This window comes from Nannospalax galili, unplaced genomic scaffold, assembly GCF_000622305.1.
Source record: "Nannospalax galili isolate Female #2095 unplaced genomic scaffold, S.galili_v1.0 scaffold139, whole genome shotgun sequence".
NCBI lineage: Eukaryota > Metazoa > Chordata > Mammalia > Rodentia > Spalacidae > Nannospalax > Nannospalax galili.
Genome location: NW_008345884.1, coordinates 4,970,961 through 4,997,628, shown reverse-complemented (window position 1 = coordinate 4,997,628; position 26,668 = coordinate 4,970,961).

Here is a 26,668-nt window from a genome sequence, read left to right as displayed (position 1 = left end):
ATATTTAGGAATAAACCTAACCAAAGACATTAAAGATTTCTACAATGAAAATTTCAAAACTCTAAAGAAAGAGCTAGAGAAAGACACTAGGAGATGGGAAGTCTTCCCATGCTCATGGATTGATAGAATCAATATTGTGAAAATGAACATCTTACCAAAAGCACTTTATAGACTCAATGTAATCACAATCAAAATACCCATGACATTCTTCACAGAACTTGACAAAACAATCCTAAAATTCGTATGGAACCACAAAGGACCTTGGATAGCTAAAACAACCCTGGGCATAAAGAACAATGCTGGAGGGGATCACCATGCCAGATCTTAGATTATGTTATAGAGTTATAGTCATAAAAACAGCATGGTATTGGCACAAAAATAGACACATAGATCAATGGAACATAATAGAAGACTCACACATGAGTTCATGTAATTTTAGCCACCTGAGAATTGACAAAGGTGCTAAAAACACACAATGGAGGAAAGATAACGTCTTCAACAAATGGTGCTTGCAAAACGGGATCTCCACCTGCAGAAAAATGAAAATTGACCCTTATCTTTCACCCTGCACAAAAGTCAACTCCAAATGGATCAAAGACCTCACCCGCTACACATCCCACAGACAATTAATATCCAGAATATACAAAGAACTCAAAAAAGAAAGAAGATAAACAACTCAATAAAAAGATGGGTGATAGACCTAACAGAGTTCTCAAGTGAAGAAATAAAAATGACTAAGAAGCATCTTAAAAAAGTGCTCAGCATCCTTAGTAATTAGAAAAATGAAAATCAAAATCACATTAAGATTTCAATTTACTCCAACTAGACTGGCTAAGATTAAGAGAATGAAAGACTTCAAATGCTGGAGAGGATGTGGATAAAGAGTAATGCTCATTCACTGCCACTGGGAATGCAAACTTGTGTAATCCCTATGGAAAACAGTGTAGAGAGCCCTCCCCCCGAAAACTAAAAATGAACCTACCATATGATCCAGTGATACCACTGCCTTGGCATCTACCCAAAGGACTCACTGTACTGTAGAGATACCTGTACATCCATGTTTGTTGCTGCTCTCTTCACAAAAGCTAAGAGATGGAAATAACCTAAATATCCCTCAAGTGATGAATGGTTAATGGAAATGTGGTACGTCTGCTCAATGGAGTTCTACTCAGCAGTAAGAAACAATTAAATTATGAAATTTGCAGGTAAATGGATGGAACTAGAGAGTGTTATGCTAAGTGAAGTAACACAAATGCAGAAAAGCAAGTGATGTATGTTTTCCCTCATTGTGTTCATTTTTGTTTTATTAATTTCAGGCTTGGTTTTACTTATGTCTTCCCATCTACTCTTTTTAGGTATTCTTTGTTCTTAGTTTTCTAAGACCTTCAGGTGCATCATTCATTTATTTATATGTTTCTAGTTTTTCTGGCACTCAATGCTATAAATTTTTCTCTTAGGATTGCCTGCACTTTTCCCCATTGATTTTGGTTTGTTGTGCTTTTCATATGTATACTTTCCCACATTTTTATTGTTGTTGATGTCTATCTTTACTTTTGGGGGTCAGATAGAATGCAGTATGAGATTTCAACTTTTCTGTATTTGTGGAAACTTGCTTTGTGTTCTAATATCTGGTCAGTTTTGGAGTAAGTTCCATGGGCTGCTGAATTAAAGTATATTTTTGACATATGTATGGATTTTTCTGTAGATGTGTGTCAAGTCTATTTGATTTATGATGTTATTTAACTCTAGGGTTTCTCTATTTAGTTTTTGTTTGGGTGACCTGTCTATTGGTGACAGTGGGAGAGTGAAGTCACCCACTATCACTTTGTTCTAGTCAATGTGTGATTCTAGATCTGAGTTTCTTTTATTACATTGGGTACCTGTGTGTGGTGCATATGGGTTTAGGATTCTAATATGTTAATGATATGTTTTTCCTTTAATGACTATGAAGTAACCTTCATTATTTCTTTAGAATAGGCTTAGTTTGATGTCCATCTTGTCACATATTAGAATAGCTGCACCTGCCTTTTTATTAGTTTTTTTTTTCCCTTATAATACATTTTTCCATCCTTTTACCCTAAAATGGTGTTGATTATTGATGGTGAGTTGTGTTTCTTAGTAACAGCAAATAGAAGGAGCTTGTTTTTTAATCCAGTTAGTCAATCTGTGTCTTTTTATTGACCATTATTACTGAGGCTATCAATACTGAGAATTATTATTGACCAAAGCTTATTAATTTCATTTATGTTGAGGTTGTAGTACTATTTTCTTAGACCACCTTTGGTTGACTGTTCTAGAATAATTTATTTATTCTCTGTATTACCTTGAGAGTGTTTAATCTCTCCACAGAGTGAAGTATTCTGTTGAATATTCTTTGTAGACCTACTTTTGTGGGCATAAATTCCTTAAATCTGCTTTTATCATGCTTTTTTCTCTTTACTTTAATTACAACTGATAGTATTGGTGGGCTTCGTCATCTTGGTGGGATCTGTGTTTTTTCATGACTTGTAGAACATGGGCTTTCATACTCTCTGTTGAAATGTCAGATGTTATTCTGATGGGCCTGCCTTTATATGGGACTTGGTCTTTCTTGTCATAGCTTTCAACATATTATCTTGTTCTGTACATTTTTAATATATATATATAATTTTATTTTTATTTTTGTTTTGTGTGTATGCATGTGTTGCCTGCATGTAGGTAAGTGCACCTGTTCATGCAATGCCCACGGAGGACAGAAGAAGCTGTTGGATCCCCTGGAACTGGAGTTAGGACAGTTGTTAGCAGCCATGTGGGTGATGGGAGTCATACCTCGGTATTCTGCAAGAACGATCAGTGTTCTTAACCACTGAACCATCTCTCCAGCCCACATGTGGTGTTTGTAAGTATTATATGATGTGGGGAGGTTTTTTTCTTTTTTCTTGCTTAATGTTCTGTATTCTTCTTGTGCCTTGGTAGGTACCTCTTTCCCTAGATTTGGAAAGTTTACTTCTACGATTTAATTTAAAATATTTTCTGTGCCTTTGGCTTGTATTTCTTCTCTTTCTTCTATGTCTATGATTCATAGGTTTGGACTTTTTACACTTTTCCAGAGGCCTTGCATTTTCCATTCCTGGGTAGCCTCTGTTTCATTTCCTTCACGTCTTTTTGCTTCTTTCCTCTAAGCTTTTTTGTTGGAGATCCCAAGTTCTTGATTTCAAGTTTTATTTCAGTTTGGCTTTTCTTTAGAGATTTTATCTCTTTATTGAATTCTAATTTCACAATTTGAATTGTTTTAGTTATTTTATTCAATCCTTTGTGTTTTCACAGTCTTCATTCAGTCTTTTATTCATACTCTGGAAGGCTGGAGTCACAGATGTTTGCTAGCTGCCATGTGGCTGCTGGAAATTGAACCTGGGTCCTCTGTGAAGGAAACCAGTTCCTTTAACCCCTGAGCCATCTCTCCAGCCCTTGGATTCATATTTTTTTAAGGTTGATTTTGTTTTAATTTAGTTTTTTTTCACAATTTCATAAAAGTATGTGACATACTAACCACTCCCACCTCTCATCTTTCTATCCTCCCTGTGCACACTTTGTCCCTCAAATCTATTTGCATTCATACCTGTCAGTTTTTTGTGACTTAACAAAATTAACTAGGGAATTTTAAAAACAATTCATGTAATGTCTTTCTTATAAAAGATGGATACAAAAGAAATTTTGTGGACAAAGTAGAAAAGCAAATGAATTTTTCTGAAAAATAGCACCTATTTGCAGATCATATAAGAGCTATAGCTATAAAAATCTTTCTACTACTTGGGGATGAAAAGCATGCTAACATTAGCAACAAATCTTATTTGTTTTTTCCTCATATAAAATATTTATTTTTAAGTTTATTTTAACTTGTTTTTAGTTATTTTGCCCTAAAATTGAAAGTGAATCGTCTAAAAATGTTTGCAATGGCTGGGTGGCAGTAAGCATTTAAAAAAAATGGTAAGCATTTTAATAAAATTGCCAGAATGTTGTTTTTCTTCCTCATGACTGACCATGCTAACTGAATCTAAATGTGCCTGGGAGTATTTCTGAAAGCAAAAGCAATTTTGCTGTTTTGGAAAATAAGTTAGGTTTCTTGGAATTATCTTGCATGAAAGCAACAGGACCTGTACCTTTCTGCTGAAAGCATTACTTTTGCAGTCTTCTATATCATTAAAATTCTCACAAAATCTCAAAAGTCTTTATAAAGCATGTTCATGACATGAAAAACATCAGTCTGGTGTGTGTGTGTGTGTGTGTGTGTGGTGAATCTTTTTAATAAAATATCAATTGAATCATTAATGCAGTTTTTTTTTCAGTTAGAACCCCAGATTTGGTTAGAAGTATGGGAAAGCAACTGAGTAATTCTTACAAAGAGCCATTTTTACTACATGAGCTGAGTGCTTATAGTAACCATGTGGCTCCTCTAATTCTATCCTTCATTAGCACCGCTGCCCCACAGTTGTTCCAGTACTGGTCCCCTTCCTACTTAGTCCCTTCCTGCCTGCAGGTGCTATTGGTTTAGGTGCCTTTAGTGAGCTCTGATTATCTTCCTGCTCTTGAATTATACTTTCCCCAATTCTCCAATTATTGTCTATAATAAGAGTACATTCTGAGTCCCTGGCCTACAGACAAAAGACCACTCTTTTCTTACTGTCTCAAAAATTTAGACATTGTAGCCATTACTGCCTTTCATAATATTTATCCAACTTCCAAGACTTGAATTCTCTGTTTCCAACTTCTGTGTCTAATTGGAAGCTCAGGTGCCAAATATTGCTTAAATTGTGGTTAGAACTCTGGTAAGCAAGGAGACGCTTCCCCCAGACCCCTTTGAAGAAGGTCCTATTGCCCAGCTGTAGAGAGTGTAGTTGGCAGCCATTTCCAGGGGCTCCCTCAAGACCTACCTCAGCTGTGCAGAGCTGCTTCATGCAGTCATTTCTTTCCTGGACGAGTTTGTATGCAGTAAAATTGGAAAAGAAGCATCTGATTCTTTTTGCCTTTTACAGAAAACTTTGCTGACCAGTGTTTTGTTCAGTGCTCCCTATTTGCTTTCTGAAGACATTTCTGATCTGTGACAATTCATCTTCTCTGCCTGCCCGTAATGCTTCCTCCTCTTTCTCCTCACAGATATCGATCCTTAGTAAATAGCTTGTACCTTAAATACCTCATGAACTGTTAACCATAGTGCTTAAAAAGCAATAAGTTATTCTCTTAAAAACACTTATTTTCTTCAGTGTCTCTTTTCCTACTTCCCACAAATTGGTACAGCTCAGTAATAATCTTCATTTATTCTTAACGTACAGCAACTGTCCATAAATCACATATTACTGAGTTAGGATTATAAGAGAAATCCCACTAACAGAAACACATCAGAGACCATATAAGTGTTAAATCTAATATGTCATTTTCAATGGATGAGTCAAGCCTGTGGTGAGGGTAAACAGTGTCATAGACTCCACAATGGTGGCAACAGAGGGTCTGGATCAGAGACTGAGAAGTAGGCTACTGCAGTGTAGTGAGGGACCTAGAAACCAGACAGCATGATAGATGGGTGACAGGATTGCATGTGAGGTAGTAATATACATATTCCTTGCTCCTAGAACTCCCTTCACAGATTTACATATGGTAAACCTAGGCCTGGAAAAGTGATATTGAAATTACACAGGAAAGGATCACAGATGAATGTGAAACGGAAACTCCATGAGTCTTGGGCTTTAATACAGACATATTTACCCAAATGTAAGAAAGGAAAAATTAGGGCAATTGATTTGATTTAGTCACTCAACTGTTGGGGAACCCTGCTGTTAGGGTTACAGTTTCTCCATGTCCAGATAGCCTGAGCGGCTAGGCGCCTGATGGAGAGACTCTCCTTTTCAGCAGGGGGCCTCCTGCTCTCTTCCTGGCTCACCTTGAAGTGCCGCCACAGATGCCTTATCTGAAACATGACCTCTGGCATAGAAACTACCAGGTTTTTTCTATATGATAATCAGGCACTGTCTGAAGATAGAAGCCCACTGCCACATGTAAATAAAGCATACTATCAACTGAGGCTTTTGCTATTGCCTCCACACTATAAATCCTCTAGTTTTTCCCCCTAATAAATGGAGCTGTATCACTGAACTTGGCTGGAGCTGTATCACTGAACTTGACTGGAGCTGTATCACTGAATTTGGCTGAGCTGTTTTCACTGCATCTGGAGCTGTGTTGCACTGCACCTGGGACCAGCCTGTGATCAGTCTTCCTGGAAGAGCTGCCTTCCGTCAACACTCACTGGCCGTTCCTGCTCTCCCCGCCCTTGTGGCTCAGTGGCCAACAACCCACGAGCCGAGGGGGAGCCTCCCGCAGCTATCCCGAGCCTCCTGCAGCTTGGTGCAGAGCCCGCCGCAGCCATGGAGAGAGAGAGAGACCCTCCGCCCGGCACTCAACCACATGTTCTCCTCCCTCTATTCCTTCATCTTCCCACATGAAAAGCTCTCTGAGCTCAGATGGAAGTGTTAAGAGAGGAGGATTTGGCAGCAGGAACAAATTCCCTCTTTCTCTCATCTTGAATTTTCTATTGGAATTGGATGTGATCACTGACCTGTAAAAGTAGTTTAAGAGTAGAAGATAAAAGTGTGATACCCACAGACAGAACAAGAGTAGAGAAAGCTGAGTCCAGCTTCAGGGCTTCCACACAAGCTGGAAAAGCCAGATACCAGAAGTCCTGTATTGATTTTTTTTCCTTTACAACATCACCCTGGTAATTATAGTCCTGAAGCCCACAGAGAGATTTCTTACAGTAATTGTCTCAAGTTTTGAAATCCCTTTCTAATATTTTATCTTATTAACACCTAGAGCAGTGACTTCATACTATAACTGCGCTGAATTGAGATGTGCTACAGGTGTAAAATACATGCAAGTTTTCAAAGACTTATAATCTCTTAAATGCAGAGCTGTGTCTTAGGTTATATTGGACAACACTGGCCTAGCCATACCATAAAAAAGTCTGTGACAGAATTATCTGACATCTCAGAAGCACTAATTTGTAACAGATTATAACGTAGAAAAGCCTTCTATCACTGTTGAAGTCTTACAAAAGCCCAGACATTTTAACCTTAAAAGTGAATAGGGGACACACCAGAAGAAATCCTAATTTTGAGATTAAATTTATTTTTCTTAATTTTTAATTTTTTAATTTAAATCAGTTTTATTTAAGAATTTATAACAATAACAACTCTTATAAAATCAAACTTTCAATATGAAAATTCCTGAAGTCAATGAGTTTCTCTTGAAGGTTCTAGAGAATGCTGTTAGAAAAGGATGTATAAGAAAGAGAGTAAAAGTAAGGAAGCTCATGTTTTTCTGATCTAGGTTCATGATTCAATGTAGATATACTCTAAAACAAGCATTTACAAGAATAGAACAAAACCTAGGCCACTGAACAGAACAAAGTGGCCTACTGTGAGAATGGACAATGATGTAGCTGAACATTGTGGCTCAGACCTGTCATTCCAGTACTCGGGAGGTAGATTTAAGAGGATCATCATGAGTTCAAGCTCCATCTAGGATACAAAATGACTTCTATCCAGCCTGGGCTTCACAGAAAGAACTTGTCTCATAAAAACAAACAAAAAAGATAACCCTGAGAGGTGGCTCAGAGGGTAAAGGCACTTACCATAAGTTTGCCATTCCTGGGACTCACATGGGAGGAAGAGAGCTGTCCTCTGACTTCCGCATACCCACAGTTGTGTTCCCCCCAACTAATAAATAAATACATAAATTCATAAATAACTGTAACAAAACTTTAACCTCCCCCCAAACTAGAGACTAGACAGTAGAAGACAGAAAGATTCATGAAACTGATATATGACATTTAGAAGATGAGTATGGATTGTCCAGGATCAACCACAGTATGTGGTCTAGAGTCATACTGACATTGTCATTTGACAATGCTGTATTTGTAACAGTTACCCCACTCATGTTGAAAGGACACATACTGAAGATCTCTAATGTGAATTAAAATCCATTATGTTATAAACTCTGTTATTCTATGTGGCGCTCAGAAGCTCAGCATGAGTACTGATTGGCGGTGATGAGGCAACATCTAATCTACACTGGAGTTAGGAAAATGATAAAAGTACATTATGAGGTGTCAGATTGAAGTTGATAAAGTTGATATCACCTTGGCAGCTGTTATTCAATACCTAATCAAATCAGTGAGCATCAAGTTATGTAGAAAACCCTCTTGAATCTCATTTAAGTTAATCCATCATGGCTACTGAAACCTTGAGGACATAAAATCTGAATACTACATATGCAGGTTCAATGCTAGTAAGTGAATACAGAGATGTCTCACTAAAAGAGAGCTCAAAACCTAGTTAGGGGTTGGTTTAAACAAAAAACTAAATGGGACTACTAACAGAATCCATTTGCTTTGGCAAATAACACATGTTTTAAGCTCTAGTCTCATGTGTTAAATCTTAAATAAAATTATAGGAGCTTTCTAATTCATGATCAAGTAGGAGCTACATTGACTTGATGAGTCTGTGTGGTAGAAACCAGGAATATTTTAGTCTCAGAATGTTTCCATTAGTAGAATTTACTTATGGAAAAAGATGTTAAGGTGTCAAGATTCCCCAGGGATGGTAAATCTAGATGATTTTAGGTTAACATGCAATTGTTTTGCATAGGGAACTATGTAAGGAATGGATCAGTATTTGAATTGTTTGTATTGACACTAGTTCAGGCCAGCCTTGCACACTGAACTGCATTAAAAGTGGTATCTCTTTAACACATGGTTCAAAACATTCTTTTCTGAAGATTGAAAAGGATGTTTTCCTGGAAACTAAATGCATGTACTTATAGTAAACCCATTAGAGTAATGAGTAATTTGACCACAAGCATTATCTGGTGGAAATATTAGTACTCTGTTTTGGTTATTAGATGAAAAAAAGGCAAAATATTGAGATGAGAAACAACTGGGGAATTTGGTTGAAAATTGATTCATCAAGACATCTTCAATCTGGAAAATCAATGAAAAGGCAGAAATGTCTGTGTCAGAAAAGAGTGAGGCCTGCTTCCACATAATATCCAGTAGGCCTGTAAAACCACATTCTGTCATCAGAAATTATTTTCTAAGAAGTTTACATGTGGAATATTATCTCATGGCTATTCCATATAACTCTTTCCTGACAGGCCTAGCCAGAAGAAAAAACTTAGCTTCCTGTCCCACTGATGGGGGTAGAGCCACAATCCTGGCTTTTCTTTATTCTTCTTTGTTATTCAGTGATTAATTTTTCCAATAATAAGTGATTTTCTAAGAAACAACATATGATCACCATTGACACAAAGTAGAAAAAGGGCATTATTATGAACCACTACATTTGATTTAGCTTACTCATGTTAACTTGTAGGAAATGTCTCACTTGCTATGTTTTTCTAAAATTCACTTGAAATGTTTAGAAAATACTTAGCATATAATGATACTTTAGGAAATTATGATTTACAATAATAAACAAAAATTCTCTCTTCCTCATTTGCGGACAACTGACTGGACAAGATTATGCTATGTTTAATCTAGTTCCTATACTTTGTAATTGATCTTATCTACATTCATAAGACACAAACACATGCTATTTTATCACTTGGTTAATCACTATATGACTTCTATCAATGTTGGCTAATTGCCAGTTGTCACAAAAGCAAAAAATATATGTTTATGTGCATGCATACATATGCCATATTCATGCATGTACACACACTTACATATAACATGTCATATGTAATATATAACTTTCCACTGTGAAGACAAAGCTTATATTTCTCAGGATGATTAAAGTTTGAAGTGATCTTGCTCATCCATCACCTCTCCTTGCTAGAAGACCTTTTGAGTCTACCTGAGAGCACATGACTCAGCCTCTCAGCTCTGGGATGAGTTGCCCAAATCAAGCTGCATCCATCCCCCTGTTTTGGGACCATCTACAGTCCTTCCCATTGCCTAGGGTTAGGCTTCCCTGCCTAGTAGGGGTCTAGACTTCCTTGTCCCATCACATCTCCCTGCATACAGACCTTTTGAGATTGCCTAATATCACTTGACTCGGCCTCTGGGTGAGCTGCCTAAAACACACCACTTCCATGCTCCTGTTTTGAGATGATCTGCAGTCCCTCACACTGCTCTAGGGCCAGGCTTCCCTGCTGTCCAGAAAAGGGTCTTGGACTTCCTTGTCCCATCACCTTTCCTTGCATGTAGAGTGTTTTAAAAATTTTAGTATTTTTATTGATTTTTTGTGTATTTTATATACTACATCTTAATCAAATTTAGATCCCCTCCCCCCTCCCCCACCCCCTACTAGATTTCAGGTATTCTGTCATATATGTTAAATCCTATCTAGTCAAGCATTTGTATACAGATGTCCCTTGATGCAAGTTCATCCACTGGGGTCTAGTCAGCCTATTTGGAGTCACTACCTTAAAGAATATGGACTCTCCTTCACCCCACCATCGATAATCATTTGCCAATAGTTTTTTGGCTAAGGCTGGGGCCTGCTGCTGATTTCCCCCATTCTATGCTGAGTTTTTGTCTGATTGAGTCAGCACAGGTCTCGTGCTATGCATGCTGCAAGTTCATAGGAACAAATTTCCAGTGACAAGAAAGCCTCTGTTTCATTATGTTCATGCACCAACCCTGACTGTGTGTCCCTGGATAGGACTTTGATATTAAATCTCACCCACCCATGGCTCAGGGACCACTGTGGAAGCAGAAGGCATGTAGACATTTTGAGACTGCCTGAGAGTGCCTAACTTGGACTCGGGTGAACTGCCCAGATCATGCTATACCCATATCATCCCCCCCTCACTCCCGCATTGGGATCATCTGTAGTCCTTCCTACTGTTCAGGGCTTAGGCCTCTGTCTCCTGATTGGCTGGTTCCTCCCATGGGCGGGGCCTCACACTGAGTGGGAACTAGGAAGGGAAGTTGGGAGCCATCTTGGGATGGAAGCCATGAGCTGCCTGATTATGTAGGAAACTAGCAGCCAGTGCAGGAACTCAAAGACAAAATGCACTGACTCCCTGTGGACCTGGGGTGAGATCGCTGGCCCTGGAGGTGTGAGCAAATGCTAGCTGGGCTATAGGCGGGGCATGGTCTGATAAGGCAGGCTCTGAATCATGGTGGCCTGGGGCTGGGCACTGGGTACTCATTCCTTTGTAAGTTAATAAACTCACATAAAATATATTACGTGGTTTGTCTGATCACACAGGAGACCCAGAGAGAATTCGGGCCACAGCTTCCCTGCTGAGTAGTAGGAACCTGTACATCCATTTCTCATCTCCAATCCTTGGATCTTGGCACTATCCATCTGAGTGATCTTAACTAACCAGGACTGCTTTGTCCTCCAGGGGAACTTACAAGTAACATGACTGTATCCATCTGGTCCCTCCAACATAAAATGAAAAGAGAGAACCTGAAGCCTAGACCAACCAGGTGTGCATACCAGTCAGAAAACAACCAAAGTACATCAATATCACAAAATGGATCAAACTTAAAATCAACAAAGGAAGACTTGAATTTCATACCAGAATCACAAGCAAAAAAAAAAAAAAAAAAAAAAAAAAAAAAAAAAAAATCCACATGCCAAAACCACAACAAAAATAATAATATGAAAACATTAATAATATGTCCCCACCAAACACCACCAATGCTACAGAAGAATTCTACAATGAGAATAATCCAGGTCACAGAATTTGAAAGAACAATGAAAAACATGATCAAAGAATTCAACGAATTTAAAGAACACACAAATAACTCAAAGAACTAAAAGGTTATGGACAAACTTCTGCCTGAATTCACAGAAGAGACAGAAATATTGAAGAAAACATAGGTTGAAAAGAAAAAGGAAGTAAACCTCAATTAGGCAATAGCATGAATGAAATGAAAAACAGAATATCAAGAGTGGATGATAAGTGAGGAATTGGACCACTCGAGCAAAGACTATAAAAAAAGAAACAAGAATAGAATATGCAAGACATGTAGTACACCATGAAAAGACCAAATTTAAGCATCACAAGCATAGAGGAAGGAGAAGAATCCCAACTAAATGGAATTGACCAGATCTTCAACAGGATTATAGAACAAAATTATCCAGAATTAAGCAAAGACATCCCATACAAGTACAAGAAGTACACAGACCACCAAATAGACAGGACCAGAAAAGAAACTCCCCATGACATATCATAATAAAACATTAAATATACAGAACAAAGAGAGGTTTCTGAACATTGCAAGAGAAAAACAAGTCACAAGCTAGTGGAATGTATTAAGACACAACACTCATCTTTCTGTTGCCTATAAGAAACTCATCTTGGCTTTAAGGACAGGCACTACCTTAGGCTGAAAAGATGGAAAAAATATTCCAAACAAATGGCACTAAGTAACAAGCTGGGGTTGTATTCCAATATCTGACAAAATAAAATTCAAATTAAAACTAATCAGAAGAGGGAAAGAGAGTCACTTCATTCTGATCAAAGGAACAGTTGATCAAGAAGATATTACAATCATGAATGTATATGCACTAAATTGGTGCACACAAATTCATTAAAACAGGACTTCAGGTCTTTAAGACACAAATTAACTCCAAGTCAGTAATAGCAGGTGACTCCAATACCACACCATCTCCAATACATGGGTCAACTGGAAAAGAATAAATAAAGAGATATATGAATTAAATAATATCATACATCAAATCAGCCTAACAGACACCTATAAAATATTCCACACAAGCATGAAAGAATAAACTTTCTATGCAGCAGCCCATGAAAATTTCTCTAAAATTGATCATATACTATGGCACAAAGCAAACCTCAACAAATACCAAAAATTTGAAATATTTATATGTATTTTATCTGTCCACAGTGCAATAAAGCTTAAAATCAACACTCAAAGAATCTCTAATGACTACAGGACCTCATGGAGATTAAACAACACACTCCTGAATGATAAATGGGCCAAAGAAGAAATTAAGAAATAAATAAAAGTATTCCTAGAACTAAATTAAAAGGATAGTACAACATAACAAAACCTCTGGGACACAAGAGGGAAATTTATAGCTTTATGTGCCTACATTAACAATCAGAAAGAACACATATAAATAGTTCAACAATGCAACTCGAAACTCTGGAAAGGCAAGAACAAACAAAATCCAAACCCAGCAGATGAGAATAACAAAAATCAAAGCAGAAATTAATGAAATATAAACAAAAGAAACAATACAAAGAATCAATGAACCTGAGGTTGTTCTTTGCAAAGATAAACAAGATAGACAGATGCTTAGCCCAGTTAATCAAAAGAATAAAAGAAAGATCAAATCCAAATCAACAAAATCAGAGATAAAAGGGGACATCACAATAGACACCTAAAAGTTCCAGAACATTGTTAGGTCATTCTTTAAAAACTACTACTTTTAAAAATTGAAAACCTAAAAGAAATGGATAAATATCACCAAATCTAAACAAAGAAGAGATTAGCAGCTTAAACATCTCCATAACAAATCACAAAATTAAAACATTAATACAAATACTCCAGACTAAAAAAAAAAGTTGAGGCCCAGATGAATTGAAAACAGAATTGTACCAGACAAATTTTTTTTTATTTAAAAATTTTTGCAACAGTTCTTAATCAAATTTAGACCCCTTCCCCTGCCCCCTGCATTCTATCATACATGTTAAGTCCTATCCAGTCAAGCGTTTGTACCCAGATGTTCCTCAGTGCAAGTTCACTCACTAGAGTCTTGTCAGTCCATCTAGAGATCTTAAGTAAGGGCTACTTTCCCTTACCCAGGAGTGATCAGTCTCCAACAGTGCCCAGGTTAGAGCCAGCCCACTGCCCATTTTCCTTGCCCCACTCTGGGCCTCTGATTGAATTGGCATGGATCTTATGCTCGACATCACCATTACTGCAAGTTCACATGTGCAAGCTTCCAGTGGCTTGAAAGCCTCTGTTTCTACCAGACATTTAAAGAGGATCTGAACCCAATATTCAGACTATATAAAGAACTAAAAACCATGAATCAATAAAATAAATGAGTCAATCAAAGTTGGGCTATCAATCCAAACAAAGAGTTCTCAAATAATGAATAAAAATAGCTAAGAAACTACTTAAAAGAGTTCAACATCTCTAGTAATTTGGGCAATGCAAATAAAATACACTTTAAGATTTCATCTTACTTAAAGGGGTCAATATAATTTTTTAAGAGTCCATGTGTATAGCTAAAGGCTACATAACAAGAAACAATGTCAGACAGGAGATATGTTCCTTTGAGTTGTTGGCCAGGGTGGTCCAAGAGACTCCCAGATGCTAACCCAACATATAACTGGGAAAATGAACAGCAAACTCTGATCTTATCTAAAGGAATATGGACAACTGATTGCTGCTAGATGAGGAAGAGCTGATCTTCCTAAAACAAGGAATTCTACATAGGCTGACTAGATTTAGCTGACTGAGTAAAAGCTGATCATCCTAAAAGAAGGAACTCTAGATAGGCTGACTAGATTCAGCAGATGGATAAGCACTGGGGAATGGCTTGGGGTGCTGACAACACAGTGGACAGTAACAGGGATGACAGAGTATATGGGCTCCAGTCAGGGGGGTATAGGATGGTGTCATTTGGGAAGTGGGTATATAGATGAATAAGATTGTTTGGGATGTTCTGTATGATATACACACAAAAAAATCAAATTAAAAAAATGAGTTATATTTGAGGAAAAAGCACAAAAATTTGCTTCATTTTAATTACCAGAGATTTTAATTACCACTGAAATCTACTTGATGACTTTCTATCCATACTCAGGTGCCAAGGATCTGAGTGTAACCGACCATGATTAGTAATAATTAGATACATAGAGATTAGAGACGCATGTGCAAACATCTAAGTGTTAGCAGCATTAAAAATGAATCTTTGTGTAGGAAACAGTATTTTTTAAAATGAAATGGAGATCTTTCTAAAGGTTAAAACCTGATTCAATTTTATTTCTTATAGGTTTTATACTGAGTTCAATATTGTATAACTGTATTAATTCAACTGTGAACCTAAAAATTTACAGCCACTTTTGAAAGAGATGTATCTTTGCTCTGGAAATTGTTATTGCATATGTTAAAGCTATAATGAAATGCTTCTTCTAATCATTTTGTTATTAAATAAATAATAAAAAGATAATATATATTAAAAAAATTCTTATTATCCCATTCGAACTAGCTAGGATCAAGTGAACAAATGCTACCAAATCCTGGAGTGGATGTGGAGAAAGGGGGTTGCTCATTTGCTGCTGGTGGGATTGCAAACTCATGCAATTACTCTGGAAAACAGTGTGAAGAACTCTTAAAAAACTAAAAATGAACCTACTGTGTGATCCAGTTATACCACTCCTTAGCATATACCCAAAGGACTCATCCTACTGCAGAGAAACTTATACATCCTATTTTGTTGCTGCTCTTTTCATACTAGCTAAGAAATAGAAGCAACCTAGGTGTTCCCCAACTGACTAGTGGATAATGAAAATATGGTACATTTACACAATGGAGTTATACTCTGAGGTAAAGAAAGACAAAATCTTGAAATTGTCAGGCAAATGGATAGAACTAGAAACTGTTATAAGTGGAGTAACACAAACTCAGAAAAACAAATGATGTATGTATTCCCTCATTTGTGGATTCTAGCACTAAATCCTTGTGAGTACATATGGCCATATGAATCAGAATCACAGGCTCCTGGGACCATGCTCTTATGAACCTATAGCAATGGTGTCAGCATGCACAAGACCCATGCAAAAACCCAGCATAGAAGTGGGGAAATAGATAGCAGGCCCCAATCGTAGCTGAAAAACTATTGGTAGCTGAATGCTGCTGGAAGAAGGAGAGTTGATATTCATTAAGGGGGAGACTCTAGACAGGCTGACTAGACCCTAGTAAATGAACCGGCACTGAGGAACTTCTGTTATATACTAACTTGACTCGATGGGCCTTAACATGCATGAAATCTGGTGGGGGGGTGGCTATGGGAGGGTGAGGATGGGAGAGACTATATAAATATTATTAAGATGTTTTGTATGAAAGGAGAGTTGATATTCATTAAGGGGGAGACTCTAGACAGGCTGACTAGACCCTAGTAAATGAACCGGCACTGAGGAACTTCTGTTATATACTAACTTGACTCGATGGGCCTTAACATGCATGAAATCTGGTGGGGGGGTGGCTATGGGAGGGTGAGGATGGGAGAGACTATATAAATATTATTAAGATGTTTTGTATGATATGCACAAAAATTAAATTAAAATAATACTATTAATACAAGTATTATTAATTATACAAGTGATTTCAATAGGTAGAATTTAATACTATAGTACTAACGTGATTTTGTTGTTCTTTCTTTTTCCCTAGATATTATTAACTCAAGGGGAACTTTAAACGAGGTAAAACTGCTTGAAGCTGTATCCCAGTAACATGGGGAAAACTGAGAGAATATCTTGTAGTGATTTGGATTCCATTGCAAGGTTCAATGAACCTCAGAGTACACTACATGTTTAATTCATTTGGTAAATGGAAATTGCAGCTAGAAGAAAAGGTTTTCCACTCTTCTTTCACTGAAGTTTACCAAGATTAAAAAGAAATACATTTGCAGTGGAGCAGTTTTTCTTCTTTGATAATCGGCCTTATTTGTAGATTCAACTTCACATTCTCAAGACTAGGATAGTATTCTGTTATATAGGACTGATCTCAGACAGACAGACAGACAGACAGACAGATGCCATCTTCCTGAGCTCAGCTGTGCCAATTTGCCTAAGATTATCACAACTAGGCTTGTTGACTGTTCACGGCCCTGTAAGGAAGGAGGAGCAGGGAGAGTAACAGAAGCCTCAGCCGGGTCCAACCGCACCTCCCAAACTCTGATGAGGAATTCATTCCTAATTCCACTATGCCTGGGGGATGGGCTACAGTATGTTATTGGGGAAGACTAAGGGAAGGTCTCTCTCCCCATTTTGTGAGACTATGTGGAAGTCTTCATCCAAGCATGGATGAAGACTTTCTGTTGCATCCTAAGTGGGGAGGTGAGGTGAGCACCCACATTCCTGTAAGTAAACCCTCATCCATTGCCCCATAAGTGAGTCTAATAAACTCATTGGATTCCCAGAGTGCATTTTAGTGGAATTGTTCCCTGGTTTATTGTTGGGACTATGGGAGGAGGGGGGTGGGCATTGTTTATATTCCCCCTCCCAAAGAATTTTAGCAATATTCCTTTAAGATGACATATAGTTGGAGAGTAGAAAATCAGCTTCCCAAAAGGGAGGAAGAAGGTTAATAGAAAGTTGATAGAGCTATGAGAAGAAAGATATATGGTGTGCTCAATATGACATTTCTCTGGGGCTAAGTACTGATAGGGAAAAATCTTGGCAAACTCTGTGTTGAGAGGGTCAAAGTCACACTTAGGTGGTTGGCCAGTAGTCATGCTTTATGACTGTTACATTCTCCCTTACAGAGAAGGGGAATTAAGTAATTAAAGTTGAAATTTCTAGGAGTTTACATAAGAATTATTATTCATCTGATCTGTGTATATATTAAAAGATTGGTCTTAGCATAAAGCTTGCTAAAATCCCTAATTATTTTATATTGCTAAATGTTGGTCCTCGAACCAAATAATTACAAAAATTATGATTGGATATTCATTTCTATGACTTTTGTTTCTTTCAAAAGTGACACGAATATGAAAACATCTTCTGCAATATTATTTAAAATTATTCTCTGTGGGGTTTGAGAGATAGCTCAGTGGTTAAGTGCACTGGATGTTCTTCCAGAGGACCCAGGTTTGGTTCCCAGAACCTGCATTGCCACTAACAACCATCTGTTACTCCAGTTCCAGGGGATCTGACACCCTCTTCTGATCTTTGTGGGCATTGCATGCACGTGGTACACTAACATACACCCAGGCAATTCATCCATACACATAAATAAAAACAACTAATAAAATGTTTAAAATAATATAAAATTAGGATTCCCCTGCACCTTGAGCAGCATCACTCTCTCCCCACAGCTCCACTCTCTCCCGACACTCTAACTCCTTCTAGATTGGGCCCAAGCCTACCTCTCTTCTTTCTACCTCTGATCTCTGGACTAGCTTCCTAACCTAGACTTGCCTACTGGGTCCTGATTCCCTATACCTAGACTAGCTACATCCTCCACATTAGTTTGTTAGACCCTCTACGGGCTGTCTACACTAATATCTTGCCCCTGGCCCCCCTCCTGAACTGCCTGCTGCAGACCTGCCTACTATCCAGGTATGTCAGACCCTGCCCAGTACACCTTGACTCTCTTGCACCCTAAGCAGCACCACTCTCTCCCCACACACTGTCCCCCTTCTACTCTTGGGTCTAGACTTGCTCCTGTTCTTTCCATCTCAGATCTCTGGACTAACTTCCTAATCCAGATCTGCTCACTGTGTCTTGAGTCCCTATACCCAGACTAGCTCAATTGTCCAGCTTAGATTATTAAACCAGTCACAGGCTGCCTCCACCCCTGTCTTGCCCTTGGCTTCTTGATCTGTCTGCCACAGAGCTGCTTACTACTCTTACAAGGCAGACCCAATACACTGTGCCTTGCTTTTCTTGCATCCTGAGAAACTCCACTCTCTCCCTGTGCCCTGTCCCTGCTCTTCCCAGTTCAGATCTCTGGACTAGCCTCCTAACCCTCACCCTGCCCACTGCATCCTGATTCCCTGCATGCAGACTAACTCTGTTCTCCAGTTTCAGGGCCTCCACCTTGCCCTTGGCTCCTTTCCTGATCTGCCTGCCACAGACTTGTCTACTACCTCAGTAGACCCTGAAGGACACATATCAACTAAGTTTTTATACCTTAGCAAAGGGCAACAAAGCTACATCAATAATATAAACAAAAACAATCTAAACAAAGGCAGAAATAAGGTTGAGTAAAAGCACAAACTCATGGAGATTAAAGAACACACTCCTGAATGACGATTGAGTCAAAGAAGAAATTAAGAAATAAAAGTATTGCTGGAACTAAAGGAAATTAACACAACACATTAAAAGCTTTGAGACACTATAAAAGCAGTCCTAAAAGGGAAGTTTATAGCTCTAAGTGCCTACATTAAAAAAAAAGTCAGAAAGAGCAAAATAAATGACTTTAAAGTGCAAGTCAAGACTGGAAAGGCAAGAGCAAAAACAACCCAAACAACAGATACCAAAAAAAAAAAAAAAGAAAAAAACAAAACAAAACAAAACAAAAAAACCCAGAACATTATATGGGAGTACTTTAAAAATAAATACTCCATTAAATTTGAAAATCTAAAAGAAGCAGATGAAATCTAAATTTATGGAAACCACCAAAGCTAAATTAAGAGGAGATCAACAGCTTAAACAGACTCATAACAAAAGGAAATTGAGACAATACAAAATCTCACCACTAAGAAAAGCCCGGGCCCAGATGGATTCACAGCAGAGTGCAACCAGACATTCAAAGAAGATCTTCAACTAATATTTATTAAGTTATTCAAAAAGATATAAACAGAGGGAAAACTCCCAAACTCTTTCTATGAAGCCTGTACCACTCTAATACCAAAACCAGGTAAAGATACGACCAAAAAGAAAACTATAGGCCCATATCCTTAAAGAACATAGATGCAAAGACTTTGAAGAAAATGTTAGCAAACCATATACAAACACACACCAAAAAGTTCATCCACCATGATCAAGTCAGCTTTAGTTCAGAGAAGCAGGCCTGGGTCAATATACATAAGTCAAAAAACATCATAAATCATATAAATGGACTCAAAGATAAAAATTCACATGGTCATATCAATAGATGCAGAAAAGGCCTTTGACAAAATCCAATACGCATTCATGCTAAAAGTCCTAGACAGAATTGGACTGGAGGGAACATACTTCAGCACAATTGAAGTTGTATAAAACAAATCCACAGCCAGCATCATTCTAAATGGAGAAAAACTGAAAGAATTCCTATTAAAATCAGCAACCAGACAAGGCTGTCCACTATCTCCACTCTTTTTTAATACAGAGCTTGAAACTCTTGCAAGAGCAATAAGACAAGAGAAGGAAATTAAAGGAGTATTAATTGGAAAAGAAGAGGTCAAATTATCAATGTTTGCAAATGATATGATGTTATATGTACGAGATTCCAAAAATTCCATGAGACAACTTCTTGAAATGATCAATACCAGCAGCAAAGTGGAAGGTTACAAAATCAATTAAAAAAATTAGTAGCCTTTCTATATATGAATAATAAGCAATCAGAGAAAGCACTCATGGAAACACTCCCATTCTCAATAGCTTCAAAATTATCTAGGAATAAACTTAGCTAAAGATATTAAAGATCTCTATAATCAAAATTTCAAATCTTTGAAGAAATAGATAGAGGAAGACACCAGGAGATGGAAGGACTTCCTAAGACTGGTATAATTAACATTGTGAAAATGATAATCCTTCCAAAAGCAATCTGTAGATTCAATGCAATGCGAATGAAAATTCCCATGACATACTTTACAGAATTTTAAAAAAATGTAAATTCACATGGACTCAAAAATGATCCCAGATACTCAAAGAAATCTTGAGCAAAAAGACCAATGCTGGAGGGATCACCACACCAGATCTCAAACTATATTACAGAGTTATACTCATAGAAAGAGTATGGTACTGGAACAAAAACAGACACAGAGATCAATGGAACATAATAGAAAACTCCAACATGAATACATGTAATTTAAGCCACCTAATATTTGACAAAGGTGCCAGGAACACACAATGGAAGAAAGACAGCATCTTAAATAAATGGCGCTGGCCCAGCTGGACCTCCACCTGCAGAAGATTGAAATTGAACCCTTATTTTTCACCCTGCATAAAAAAGTTAATTCTAAATGAATCAAAGACCTCAGTATGAAACTTGAAACTCTAAAACTGCTAGAATAAAACATAGGCAGTACTCTACAAGATATAGGTGTAGGAAAGAGCTTTTTAAATTGAACATTAGTTGCTCAGGCATTAAGGTCAACAATCGACTAGAGGAACCCCATTAAAGTAAAATTGTACAGCAAAAGAAAAAAACCAAGTAAAGACGAAGCCCACTGAGTGGAAGAAAATCTTTGCCAACTACATATCTGACAGAGGACTAATATCTAGAATATACAAAGAACTGAAAAAATAAAGAAAAATAAAATAATCCAATAAAAAGATAGGCTAAGGACCTGAACAGAGAGTTCTCAAATGAAGAAATAAAAATGGCTAAGAAACACCTTAAAAAGTTCTCAACATTCTTTGTATCTATAGAAATGCAGAAAAAAAAAAACACTTTAAGGTTTTATCTTACCCCAGTCCTACTGGGTAAGATCAAGAGAACAAAATACAAGGATGTTGAGAAAGAGGAACACTCATTTGCTTCTGGTGGGAATACAAAGTCGTGCAACCACTATGGAAATCAGTGTGAAGAGCTCTCAAAAAATGAAAAGTGAATCTACCATATGATCTGGCTACACCAGTCTTTGTACATACCAAAAGGACTTATCCTACTGTAGAAATACCTGTATAACCACATTTATTGCTGCTGTTTTCAGCATAGCTAAGAAATGGAAACACCCTTAATGCTCCTTAACTGAAAAACGGATAATAAAAATGTGGTACCTTTATACTGTGGTGTTCTCAATGGTAAGGAAATACAAAATCATGAAATTTTCAGGTAAATGGATGGAACTAGAAACTGTTATACTATGTGAAGTTAACACAAACTCAGACAAACCAGAGACATATGTTCTCCTTCATTTGTTGATCTTAGCACCAATCTCTCATATGTGAGTGTATATCCTGATGTAACAGCAGGAACCAGGAAAATGGAAAGGAAACATGGAGATAAAGGAAAGAAATCCTCAGAGAGGGGGATAGTAGAGAAAGGATATCACCAAGGGAAAAATAGGGGAAATACGGGTATTTAATTGGGAAGGGAGGAGGAAGGACATACATGAAACCATGGAAGAAAAGAGTAAGAAGGAACTCAAGAGATGGGGGACAATGGGAGACAGGTATTATCAAGGGGAAAATGGGGAAAATGGGCATGCTTTAACTGCAGAGGGTGGAGGGAGGTTTTTCAGGGAGAGAGAAGAGGTAAATAAAACTTAGGTGGTGTGAAAAGCCTAAAAGAAATGTATTAACTCAGAAACATATTCCATATATGAACATGAGTCCATGTATACCTGAAGACTGTATAACAAGTAAGAATGACAGACAGGAGACACCTCCCTCTGAATTGTTCATCGGGTAGTCAGAGAAACTCCCAAAATAACACAGGCTATTGCTACAGTCCTTAATTACCTCACAGAGCTTGAAGTTAAGACCCTATTTGTGAAGACAGTACACACTTCAGATATAGGACTTAGAGCAATAGAGCTGGACTTGACATGGAAGCCTCCTCCCTGAAGACTAGCTCTCATGCTTCGAAGACAATACTATGCAAGCTGTGAAGGGAGAAAATCAATTAATGGTCCAATCCAACTGTAAATTCTAGTAACCAGTACTAGTGGCACAGCAAATTATCTATTACCAATTATCTATTGCTGCAGTATTGGCAATGTGTGTGTGTGTGTGTGTGTGTGTGTGTGTGTGTGTGTGTGTGTGTTTTGGTCTTTTGTGGACAGGGTCATTCTGTAGCCCCAGCGGGCATGGAACTCATTATGTAGACCATGCTGGCCTTGAACTCATAGAGATCCCCCAGCCTCTGCCTCCAAAGTACTGGGATTAAAGGCATTCACCACCACACCTGGCCAGTACTGGCTCTTTTATCTAGGGGCAAAATCAACAGGTATCTAATAGGACTTAAAGCCCTCTCAATATGAGGGAACTCATGGGTAACACTAGAAATATAGTCAAGTACACATGGCTGGAGAGGTCATAGATCCTGTCTCTGTGACAAATCTCTAGACACATAAATTTTTTTACTGTATGCCCAATATGAATCATTTATTTACAGACAAGTATATCATACACTACTCATCATGGTAGCTTCTTTTTGCATCAAATGCAGTCTATTACAGAGCTCAACAACTGGACACACACAGAGAATATGTCTCAGAGATGCCCAGCCACAAGTGACACATCTACAGTGGAACCGCTACACCTAAGACTCATGGAACATAGTGGAAGAGGAGATAGAGAGAATATTAATACATCCTTCAACTCTCACCAGTGAAACTTACTCATGCAAGAGACTATGAGGCACACAGAAGGCCACAATTGACAAGGTACAGAGAATAAGAGACTGCAGAGTGAGTGTCCCTGGATAGGAATCCTATATTAAACCTCACCCACCCATGGCTCAGGGACCATTGTTGAAGAGGGGACAGAAAGATTTTAAGAGCCAAGGTTAGTACAGGAACATAAGGAAACAGAGCCTTTCAGGCCTCTGGGAACTTGTTCGTATAAATGTGTAGCAATGGTGCCAGCATGCACAAGACCCATGCAAACTCAAACAGACAAAAGCCCAGCATAGAACTATGGAAATGCTATAGCAGGCCACAATCATGGCCAAAGAACTTTCGGGTAGCTGATTATTACTGGGTGAAGAAGAGCTGATCTTCTTTAAGTAGGGCTTCTAGATAGGCTGGCTAGACCCTAGGAGATGAACTTTCATTGAGGGTCATCAGGGGACACTAACCTGACTTGAGAAACCTTAACATAAATGAGGGAATGCATGAAATCCAGGGGAATGGCTATAGAAGTGTGTCAGTGGGGAAGGGGGAATGAAGAAGATTAAGATGATATATATGAAATACACAAAAATTTAATGAAAAAATTAAATAACTACAATTATTCTTTTGTGATATTATAGGAAGAGCCTGTCTTTTTATAAATTATTATATGTCACTCGTCTGTGACTTATTATGGATGTTATTATATGAACTTATTATAATGTTTAATTTGAAGTACTTAAGAGTTCCCTGCAAATAGTATAAATATACACATACCAGTGTAGTTTGTAAATCAGGCACACATTTTATTAAGGAATATCTGTGAGATAAACATAGACAAGAACTCATATCTTAAGTGATTAGTGCAAATATTTTTGAATTTCAGAAAATATAGTTGATAATAATTTATTCATAAATATCACAAATGAAATAATATGTTATATGCCTACTTTATAATGTATATTCATATTTGCCCATTTAAAAGCTTGTTCTATTCAAATAATGAGACAACTCCCATATTAATTTTGTTAGTAACATCTGTGATAGAAAACTTTGATTTCTATGTAAGTCTAACTACATTTTTATGAGACCCGAGTATCTGACAGAGTAATTGTTCATAGATCTGGATGGGTATTGTGTCTGCTTTCCTTTTCCTTTCTAAAGCAGCTTCAAGAATGAGTAGAGATTGAAACTGGACAAGTTTCTGAAAAATGAGTCAATATCTTTGTGAAAGGTAATAAATATGTCCATGTTTTGTCCAAAGAAATTTAATCACTCATATTTTGTGTCTCATTTACTACTGTGTTTTGAGAGAATTTGGCTGAGTCATTCTTGCCCTGTCCTCTATCTTCTCTCCTTGCCTCACTACTATTTCTTTCCCACTTAGTTGCATCTTAAAAATAAACCACAAATGTCATAATATGCATTTATATCTGCCCTATTTTAAAATCAACCTCCATATAATTATATATCTTAGCATCATTTTTCTGTCAAAGTGAAGAGAGAGAGAGAGAGAGAGAGAGAGAGAGAGAGAGAGAGAGAGAGAGCTGTAGATTTATGGGATGCCCAGACACCATTGTGTAAGGTTGTGGTTCTTTTAACATGTGTCAGAATCCCCAGGAGGGTTTTGATATTGGGCCCCAAACCAATATTTTGATTTTCAAGTTTTCAGATAAGATAGCAGGTGCATCTCCATGGTATGAGGGATATTTAGCATCTCTGGAGATGGACAAAATGATGTTGATCAGCTATCCTTAGAGGGAGGGCTGTGTGCATGCTGGACAGGACTTGTTTCCCATTTTATTTTCTCAAATGGACATCATAATTTTCATGGATCTGGTAGCCTGACTCTCTAAAAACAAAATGGTCCAATTTGAAACATTATATGATATTCATGCCATGAATACTTTGTTTATGGTCTATCATATGATGTTGGTGTGATATCAATGAAGAGGAAATTGAGAAAAGACCCATATATGAGGTTCTCTCATGAACAAATTGGAGACAAACAGCATACAGTTGATCAATATAAGTGGTGACTCCTCTGGTTGACACAGAAGTTGTAATCAACACAGTTGAAACAGCCTTACCTTCATTGTGGAATTTCCCTTCCTCAGTGATAACTTACCTTTACTGTCCTTCCTGAACCCATCCTCATTCTGTGAAACCCTAATAGGTATTCTCTTTCCAATGCCAGTTATCACATGTTCATGCATAAGATAGGTTGTTACTTTGCAGGGATGTTAGAATATCATAATCTATAAAAAAATGTTCAGAATAGTATCTAAAACCAGAAGAGTTTGGTAAAAAAAACATTAGATGGAAGAGTGATGATTTGAAATAGGTACCATTGTATTCTAGAGGCTTTGGGGCTCTTCTTTTTAAGTCCCTCATGTTTTTATACTCAGAAGTTACTTAGCAATGGACCCTCCCATTTTCAAAGAAAAGTCTTCCATGTATTTATGCTAGCATTCTACCTAAAAGCTCTGTTTAAGTTATTGACAGAGGAAAATAAGAAAATTAAAGTCAACTTGAATTGGCAATAGTAAGTGATGACTTTCTTTTAAGATGCTCTGATCAATGTTAGTGACTTTTAGCAAGGCAGATCAGGAACACAAAAGTCAGAACTGTGCAAAAACATGAATAGTTTTATAAATGCTCTAGCTGTCTGACTGTGGCTCAGTCAAGCTGAAATGGTGTCTGCAACTGCTTTATAAATTCATAGCCAAAAGGTGCTAGAATGACATCCTACTTCTCAAACTTCTACATTCCAGGCACTGTTCAGAGTACCCTAATAATGTCTTAAAGTGAAAAACATATGTAAACAGCTTGAACATATTTTAAAGTGGCATTTACTGGAGGACTGAAAGGAAGGGTGGAAATGAGAAGTCTTGCACACATATTAATACAAAGAACTTAGTTTTCATTACTCATTTGTTTTATGCAAAGCAGATGATTGCAGTATGGGTTTATATGAAAATCTGTTTGTAAAAGCAGAACTCGTGTGTTAGTCTGGAATTTACCTATTCTTAATTTCACATTTGACAAGGCTTATCTTTGTGGAAATTGTTGAGGTGGTGGATTATTTGTACAGAACTGAAAATAAGTTGCTTGGAGATTACCAAGATAAATTGAAGGTTGGGCAAGACTGCTTATCAGCCTTAAAAAACCAATGTGGGCTCCCCCGTAGTTGTGTCCTGATGAAGATAAAGCTACAAAGCTCCTGTGCTTTGCAGTTTCCTTAGACTAAACCATGGGACCTTATAAAAATCTTAGCAGACACAAATGGTATTCATGAGTTCATTGTAGCACACGAAGAATTAGAGAACATAATTTAGTACTTTACTCCTTGAGAAGACAGAGTCCCAGGAAAAAGTTTAGTGTGTAGAAGAGTGAGAAGTTGGGGCTGGAGAGATGGCTCTGTGGTTAAGAGCACT